General features: G+C 45.5%; 1 protein-coding gene across 1 annotated transcript in view; it reads left to right on the top strand.

Annotated features, from left to right (window-relative positions):
- The first annotated feature begins 458 nt into the window (after nt 1-458).
- KLHL13 (kelch like family member 13) overlaps nt 459-9,557 on the top strand; it is a 76,973-nt gene continuing 67,874 nt past the window's right edge. The window contains exon 1 of the mRNA XM_071569113.1: nt 459-562. The gene's annotated coding sequence lies outside the window, so the exon portion shown is untranslated. The remainder of the gene's footprint in view (nt 563-9,557) is intronic.

Here is a 9,557-nt window from a genome sequence, read left to right as displayed (position 1 = left end):
ATTCTCCCCTGAGAGGGTGGGAAGACCTTGGCATGGGTTGCTCAGAGAAGCTGTGGCTGCTGCATCCCTGGAAGTGTTCAAGGCCAGGCTGGACAAGGGGTCTAGTGGGGGGTGTCTCTGCACATGGCAGGGGCGTTCGAGAGATCATCCTTATGGTCCTTCCAACCCAAACCATTCCTTACTTCTGTGACTCAGTGACTGTTGCTGCCCTTTGCTTTCCCCACTGCTCTTCCGGCTGCTCTCCTGAAGCACCGCGCTGCACTGCCAGAGCTCCTGTCCCAGAGCACCACGACCCCTCCAGCCTTTCTCCATCTCCATCCATCCCTGCGTCTCTCCCTCCATCCAGGCGCGCTCAGACCACGCCCCCTTCCCACGCGGCCCCGCCCCCTCGCCCCCGCCGCCCCGCCCCCGCCGCGCGCGCACGCGCAGTGCACGCGCGCGGCCGCGGCGGTGACGCGGGTCCGGGCGGGGCGGGCGCGGGTCGCGGGGCCGCGCGCGGCTCTTCGGGGACGCTCCGGAGCGGGGCCCGCGCCGGGCCGGGCCGTGCGGCCGCTGCCCGCAGGTGAGGGCGGCCCGCGGGGACCCGCGCCCGGGTCTGCCCCGCCAGGGGGCCCGGCGGGGCCGGGGGGCGCCGCGTCCTGCGGGGCCTGTGCGGCCGCGCTCGGCGGGTTTTGCTGGGTGGGCGCGTTCGGCCGCGGGGGCTGCCCCGGCGGGATGGAGGGGCGGGCGGCGCGGGGTCCCTGGTGCGGGACGGGAGCGGGGCGTTACCGCGGCACTCCGTGGGGTGAGCTCCGTGCGGGACACTCCGCTCGTGGGGAGGCAGCGGCGCTGCCCCCGCGGCCGTCGGGGCGCCCCGGGGCTGCGCTGGCCGGGGCAGAGCGGGAGGGCTCGGGGTGCCCCGCTGGGGCAGGGGAGGCTGGCGAGGCAGGGACGGGGGTCCGGCAAGACGGGACTCCGGGTGGGAATGGCTGGGAGCGCAGCGGGGCTGCCCTGGCCGGCCGGACCGCGCTGCTCGGTTTGTGCCGCGCTGCCAAAGTGTCTGTAACTCTCCTTTTCCAGGCTTTGTTGTGCAGCCATTGTAAGCGTTCTCTTTCTTCCCCCGGCCCGTTCTGCTCGTCAGAGCTCATTGTTCCCGTGGTCTTTAAATAGGCTGGATGAGCTCTGGCTGCGGGAGGGAGTTTTGGGGGTTAGTTCTGAGATGCGGCCATTAGACATGGGGATGTAGCTGTGGCTTGTAATTAACTGGCTGGTTTCCTCTTCTCCCTGTTCGCGTAAAATATAGGCCAAGCTCTGTTTTTAGTAGGTACTGTTCGGGACATTTCGCCTCCGTATGAAAAGTGCAATGTTAACTTGAGAACCCTCGGAGCCCTGGCTCGGGTCCTTTGTATAATTCAGGAGATGGAAGGTGCACATCGCTCTCAGTTTTGTGTGGCAAAGGGCTCTTCAGCTTGGATGTTCTGAGTGTTAATGAAACTGATGCTGACTTGGACCAGCTGTGAAGTCTGCATGAGAAATATCTCCCTTACCCATTTTAAATATGCCTCATACATTTGAATAGAATGCCACGGAGAAGTCTTCCTTATTCTTTCCCCAGTGAGCTACACATAGAGATAATGCTAATGAGTAACCTTCAGGGCACTCTTCCCACTTCTCTGATTTCATGGTAAAGCCTGTTCTGCAGTCCTGTTTAATACTAGAATATGCTGCGGAGTGTTGATAGTAAAAGAAGTTTGGGTAGTAACTAGGATTAAGTGCTATCTTGAATGCATTTCTTGTGATCTCTTTGATTCTGTGATTTTCAAAATTGTGCTTCTAAACATTTCCCTTCACTTCTGAAGTTCAAAAAATTGTAGTGAGCTGCCAGCACAAATTAGCATGCTGCTCTGCTTCAAAGAAGCCAGACTGCTTCTAGTGAGCCTTGGCTTGACACTAGGTGTCAAAAATGAATTAAAGTGACTTTGCCTCTGCCAGCTTTTCTTTTATTATTGCTTTAAAGAATTTCTTCTGCTCTTCTGTAAAAGATTCACTAAACTGAAAGTCATCTGAGGCCGTAGTTCAACTGTACCTAATCTGTAGCAGTAGTAGTGGCTTGGAGACTTCTGCAATTTATGTTATCATTGACACAACTTCTGGTGATGCATGAAGCAGATCAGCAAACGTACCCAGCCAGAAAAAAAGGGTCATGCCCAGATTCCCTGATCTAGTTTGTACTGGAGTCCTACAAATTACAGCAAAGCTTGTCTGTGGAGTTGTGATGAGCACTGGGATCGCCTCAAAAAGCCTGTGAGGATTTGGGTTGCTCAAGACAGGACTGAGTGGAAGCAAAGGGAGTATATTCAGCTGGTATCGGTACCGAGGCAGCGTGTGGGGCTCAAGGGGGAAGTGAGATGGAGCTGCTGCAGGAAGGGTTCTTGTACTGGCACGTGAACTGTCCAGAAGCAGAGTGGGATTGAGCATACAAAGTAAAGCCTTGCTGTTTCCCCCCTGAATTTGAAGCCAGGTTGGATGGGGCATTAGGCAACCTGATCTTCAGGGAGGTGCCCCTGCCCATGCCAGATGATCTTTAAGGTCCCTTTGAACCCAAATCATTCTATGAGGTCTAGTAACAAGTGTAGTTTTTAATTTATTTTGTTTTCCAACAGACTGAGAAAAATGTTGGAGTTCTTGAAAAAAGAAATCAAAAAGCTACCTCATGTTGAGTGTATCTCAGTATAATATGATACTTGTATATGTTTCTTTGACAGGGGTGATCAGGCCCAGAATGTCTGGATCTTAAAGTGTCTGTTGGCTGAAATAAGAGATAAATGATCTTACCTCCAGGGCTGTATGTTCTTAGTGTGGTCCAGCTGTTAGAAAGGCATAATTAGTGCACACTACAGAGAAATGTGTTGGTAGAGACTCCAAAGGAATCTGCAATGTGTTGTGCTGAAGTGTTTCTGCTCGCACTACTCTTTAACCTCCACAAATACCACAAGCAAAGCTGTCAAGCATGCTTGGCTTTTTCATGGTTGTTACATTGCTGAAGTAGCTGTGATGCTTAGTATCAGTTTGGGTTTGGTTTTTTTTCTTTACACTCTTAGATGATATGTCTGTTGCTGGCCAAACTTTCTGTGAAACTGCTGTGGCAAAAGTTGAACGATTATGAAGCATTTAAGAGCTGCATCCTCAGAACGTATTTTGTGTTTGGCTGTTTCACTGTATCAGTAGTGCAAAACTTTTCTAATTACTCTTAATAGCTTATCAAAGTTTATTTTGGCAGCCTGGGGCTGGGTTCACAGGGATAGATGCCTTTATCACAGATCTGGCATAGTGTGTATGGATGTCAGTGTGAGTGGGAGGTAAAAGCTTAAATAGATGGGGCAACGTATGTTCTGCTTGCCTTTCAGGGTTCTCTCAGATTTTTTTTTAATTCTCACAGATGTATTGCATTATCAGAATACTGACTGGAAACTTTTTTATGGTTTTCTTTTTAAGTATTTGGGATGAAACAGGTTAATTAAAATTGGGAGATTAGAGCTTCATGGATAAATCAAACCCGCTACAGTGGAAGAAATTTTTCTGGGTACATTTCCTATCCCTAAGCAAAGTGTCTTTGAAAAACTATGAAGCAGTTAAGCAGTGTTAGACTGTAATCCCTGGAAGCAAAGGCAGGCTTTCAGTGGGCATTCAAGAGAATTGATAAATTTTCCAGTTTCATCTGAATTATTTTTGTAAAGCTTTGCCTCTGAGGGCTTTACAGAGTAGTAGATGTTTCGTGGGAAAAGCGTGGCTGTGTCATGTAGTGTGGACAGCCTGTATCCTGTGTCAGGAGGTTGTGACAAGGGAACTGGGCTGGAAGTGTGTTGGGATGGGAGATACAGGGAGTTGGAATGTGTGACTTGGTGTTGGTGACAGGAGTGTTTCAGAAGTGGATTTCCTGAAGATACTTTTTGGATTGTGGGGTAGTAGGGGATCTGTTTGAACCCAAAAGGAGCTTGCAAGCTGGGACAAGATTTAGATCTGGCTCCTCTAATTGGCCTATGTATTTCAGAAGACTAACAGTAAGAAAATTTGAGTGATTTTTCCATGTTCATTGTCCTGTAATGAATTTGCTGTCTTCAATGCCTGCTTTGAGAAGCTGTTCTAAAGTGAATCTGCTGTACTGCTTTTTGAAGAATGCACCAGCTACTGATTTGTGTTATCAATGTTTTTGTTTTAAACTTGCAGTAGGAAATATGTAATTTTGTTTCCTTTTGTGGACACGGTGCTTTGTTAATGTTAATGACAGTGGTCATATGATTCCTTTGGGCTTTTGTTTTACCTTCTTTGTGATTGATGCAGCTGCTTGATGGTGTATTCTGTAGTTGTGAAATGTGAGATTTGTTTGGCAATGCCCACACACTCTCCTTTTTTTAACCTATTCTGCTTAGTTACTTTAATGTGAAATATTTTAAAATATGAGAAAGCTTCTGCACAGGTGAAAGTAGAAATGAAAATAGATTGTCAACAGAAGTTTTACTTTCAAAGAAGTTCTCAGACCTTTTGCCCTGACTTCTGGTTGCTTAAATTTTGGGGAAAACTTAAAACCTTCTCCATTTCCGTATTTAAAGCATCAGTCTTACCAGGTGCCCCATGGCTGCTTGGACTGCCAAGTTGTGCATTTTGCTCTCCCTTTCCAAGGGCCCCTGCTCTGGAGGTTGCCCAGACAGTGATGCACGTGGAAGGCTCTCAACAGGGCAAAACTGCTGGTGTTTTTTGTGCAGCTCCGTTTCTGTCATACATGATTAGTGTATGTTTTATACATATTTAAATAATTCTATAAGAAATAAATGTTAAACTTCTTCATAAACTTGTCATGGATTGAAAATTAACCAAAAGATTCACACTTGGAGGGCAAACTGTGGTGCTGGAGGCTTTGGAGACAGTTTGGTGCTGCAGGTACCTCATCAGAGACACCTCTGGTGGTCCTGCCTTGTCCCCTCATCTGCTGCAGCTCTGTTGGCAGAGCTAATGGTTGTGTGATTGCAGGGTGATTTCTTTTATGCTGCTTATCTCATGGGAAATTTACCCACTCAGTGATGTTTTTATCAGTTTGCTAACTCACCCCTTGGCTACACCTTGCTCTGACAGGTAGAAGCAGGAACGAAGGACAGGCAGTACAGCTTCTCCCAGCACACACCGGGGATGGAGCATCACTGAACTCAGCAAGGGCAGTGCTCCCACTTCAAACCTGTCACGTTTCCAGATACCTTTAAAGAGCTGTTCCTGGGACTGCTGTTTTCCAACCTGTTTTTCATCTGTGAGGGAGCTGAATGATTCACATAACGTATAAAGTAATGTTTTCAGGTAAATGTTTACATTAAAGTGTGCATTATGCACTACATTAGGGCAGGGGGAAAACTTTTGTCTCCGCTCTGGAGTATTCAAACACTGCCCTGCATCCTGCTCACAGATGTTATCTGGTTCTTGAAGGAAGCAGAGAGAAATAAATGGGGTTGCTCTTCTGCCTTGTCAAATTCTGGCTTCTCAGTGCCTGGCTCTCCAGCAGCCTTAGTGTTACGAAACACACATGATTCTGGGCAATTTTATGGCTGCCCACAGATTGTGAATAGAACAGAGGAAGTGAGTGGTACATCCGTTATTTAAAGACAGCCGTGAATGGCACTAGGATCCTACAGATGCTGGCATGTATTCTATGTATATATATGTTTTTTTAGAAGCTGATTTTTTATCATGGTGCCAGAGTTGTAGAAGGCTTCTGTTAATAGTTATCCCTACCACTCACATTCCTGGTCGTCTTTCATCTGGGAGAAACTTTTTAAGTAGTAGCAACTAGAAGTTACAAAATGTGTGTGAGGTTGACTCTTATTAACACCTATAGTCCATTGCCTGTTTATGTTGGAAGCTTTTAACAGGAGCAGAATGTTACCAGCTTGATTTTCATTAATGTTGAATTTATAATATAGCAATGATTTTACAGCTAGAAATTTAATCTGGGCTCTTTTTTGGGGGGGATTGCTGTTCTAAGCTTGTTTTTATATAGTGAAGTTAAAGTATTTCCATCAGGGTGTATGTCCTATGAGAGATATAAACTAAAGAGTTTGCAAGCTTACACATTCAAACTGGAAATTAGGACAAAAGAACTGAAGGAGAAATATAGATAATTCAGCAATATTGCATTTACTGGATTGCTTGAGCTGCCTTACACTGATTCCTTGGTGGTTGTAGGACCAGTCTCTTATGGTTGCTCACATTTGTAGTGAGGGAGTAACAGTAACTGTGACAGCATTCAATGTTGCTGTTCTTCATCAGGCTTGGACAGTATCAAACACTGACATCTTTAATGGCAGAAGGACCAGTGTGAGGGGTTCTGTGATCCAAGTGAGACTTTGTACCATGTTTTACCCTTGAGTCTGAAAAATCTTGCCTTTAATGTCCAAAAGGGGGGTTTATATTGTTATATAAAGAGTTGGTGGAAGTGTCAGTAACTCAATCACTTATCTCAGTGATGCTGGTGGTGGCACTTTCTACAAGAGAGCCTGGCCTCTGTCTTTGCTGATCTTTCTTAGGAATGGTTTAGTAGCTTATCTTAATGTAAAAATCAGTGTTTGGAGGAGTTTGCCATGAGGCTCTAAATGGACCATGTTACAACTCCCCTGGCATCTGTTTTTAGCAAGAAGATAGTAACCCTGACCTTTTGTGTTCCTACCACAATTCCTTATTTAATTTTTTTAAAATGTTCTAGCTTATGTGTATACCTGATGGTATTTAGGAGCCACAGTGATGCACCAAGACTTTGGTATGATAGTGCCTCACAAGTGCAGAATGAAAAGGCAGTTTCTGTTCCCAAATCATGCTGTGGTACTGTAGACTTTCTGGGGTTTGTGGTGGCGACGGGTGGGGTGGGTACAACTGAATAAAAGAACTGTTAATGTTGTTGGTAACTTCTTAGTAAGCTGTAGTCTAACTCTAGCCTGTGGTGGTAGCATTTTTCTCTTTCAAAAGTTGTAGCCCTAAGGCAACTTTATGGACTTTACCAGCATCTTCCTTCCTTTACCAGCCTTCCTGCAAGGGCAGAGGCTTCTGTGCAGTGTTATTATAGGTGCTCCCATGGCTGTACTGGCTCATGGAGCTCAGAGTTCTGTGTCCTCTGAGAGCTGGGTGAAATTACTTCCCTGGAAAGGGCTGAGCAGATGTAAGACTTTCCTTCCTCTTAAAATTGATTTCTTGGGTGAAGATGAGTGTGCCAGCAGCCCTAGTTTCTTTTGGGATGACAGCAAGGATTTCTTGTCTGCTGTTGGCTTTCTTTGCTGTTGGCTATCATTCCCAGTTTGTAGAAGTAGAAAATATTTCAGTAAGGGGGTTGGTTGTAAACCTTACCTCTGGCAGCTTAGACATTTATGTGAGCTCTTCTGCAGAATGCCAGCCAAAATAAGCTGGAGTGGTTTAAACAGCCTAAATAATCACTCTTTGTATCAGTTGATCCTGAGTAAATAGGTTAGAAAGTACTTAAGAGCAGCTCAGCTGGAGCCTCCTGGTAGAGAGCAGTGACAGCAGCTGAGGGTGCTGAGCACTTCCCTGGCACAGCTGTACCCAGAGGAGGAGATCCAGAGCAGAGGTTCATGAGTTAAAGGGCTGCTCGGTGGGCAGGAATGTGGCTTCTCCCTGCAAATAACCCCATGACTACAACGGAAGTAAGAAAATCCAATTCATCATCCTCGTAGGGAATGAGTGTATTTTCTGGTTAATCTGCAGTGATCTGCTGGTGTGGAGTAAAAGAAGTGATTAAATCTAGACATGTTTTGTGGGGATGCAGGGGATGGCAGAGCTGCCAGGTGCTGTACAGCACTGTCCTGTCTTCCCCACGTGCTTACGGAAAAGTCCATGTTGTGGTTGTAACCAGCTCCCCCTACTAGTTCAGACTGTTTATTCATTAGTAAAATTAATGGTAGGATGGAGTTGGGCCGGAAAACGCGAATGTGCAAGATAAAGAGGTTGCATGGCAACGCTTTACAGTCCTGAACAAGGAGTCAAGCATAAATAATGGTGGAAAAAGAAATGGGAGGAGGAAAAAATGAGTGGGTTGGAGGAAAAAAACGCTATCTTTGTGTTGGCTTTATTGTTTCAGTGCCATCCCAGATGTGTGTAACAAGTCTGACATTGTTTGAGATATTCATTACTGAGAGCCTTTCATAAGGCCCTCCACTGTAATGCCCGTGTGTGTCACTGGGGCAGCCTGACACGGCTTTGCCGAGATGCAGGTTATGCAAAATGCTCTCAGGGGATGGTGGGAAGCCTGGATCTTAGTCCAGTTTTAGGGGGCTTCTTGTCACCAGAAAGTACTTTTCTAACTTCTTGTCTTTCTGGCTTTCTTCACCAAACCAACCTGTGTAAGAGGCTTCCTGATGAATTGTGTGTGTCATTCCTGACACAGTGATATTTTAATTCTGGAACATGGATATTTCTGATTGCTGCCATGCATAGATGTGCATATATAAAAAGTGAAGTAATTTGACACATTTTAAGGAGGAGTATCAAAAAGAATGAAATCTTCATGACATAAGCCTTGCAATAGCCCCTAATGTTCAGATAAACCTTTTGTTTTGGTTAAGAAGTTTGAATGTCTCATAGTGCTTCTAATGTGTTACTATTGGTTAACCTGTGCTTTCCTATGTGATTTTGTTGTTAGTATTATTTTATTGTTTTAACTGGGTGAATAATTTCAGGTTGGCAAAAACCTTTAATGGAAAAAATACTGTTTGTTCATTGAATGAGAGAAGTGACCCTCACTTATTGGTAATGACTGAATGTGAGAATGAGTTGCCAAGTGTAATGCTTCAGTTTTTTTCTTTTCTGAGGGGAAATGCAGAGGAAACAAGAGCTCACAGCATTATTGCCAGTGTTTCCTCAGCTTTATGTTAGAATGAATTAAAACAACTGCCATTGCAAATGGCTCCTTGTGTTTTGGGGTAGCTGCTTGCTGTTTTCCTTTGCAATTGGACATGATGTCTTTTCAGCTTTAAAAACAAATGCAGTGTCTCCTCCTAAATCCCTCTGTCCCATTGTTCTATGGTTGTTAAGATGACTTTTCACTGTGACTTTGTGCTCTTTCAACTCCACTGTGACTGGTGCTCCCTTTGCAAGTCCAGCCAGAGCTTCCTGCTGTGGTAGCAGCAGTGGGGGGAATTTATGAAAAGCATGCTTGGCTTAGGATCATGATGCAAGGTATGAATTCTGTACCTTCTGTAACTTGTTTGCATTTACTGATTTACATAAAATGGTGGCTGTACTTCTGAGAGAGTGACTGACTGCCTGAGTAGCTTCAAAGCAAAAATTAACTCAGACTTACTTTCTTATGCAGTTGTTGAAATTGGTTTTATGTTGATCTGTGATCTTGTGGAATTCTGTATGAAATACTCCATATATGTGGAAAAAAGCAGGATGCCACAGATTTTTAGTGAGTTATGTGAACTTTTCCTTCAGGCAAGAAGTGGGGCTATCCAATTTTCCACTCACGCTGGAGACAGAGCTCAAAGAGCTTCAGAATGCAGTGGTTAACTCTGTTGGGGATGCTCTAC

The sequence above is a fragment of the Pithys albifrons genome, chromosome 14 (assembly GCF_047495875.1).
Source record: "Pithys albifrons albifrons isolate INPA30051 chromosome 14, PitAlb_v1, whole genome shotgun sequence".
In the NCBI taxonomy this organism is placed as follows: Eukaryota; Metazoa; Chordata; class Aves; order Passeriformes; family Thamnophilidae; genus Pithys; species Pithys albifrons.
This window is presented reverse-complemented; position numbering and strand designations above follow the sequence as displayed.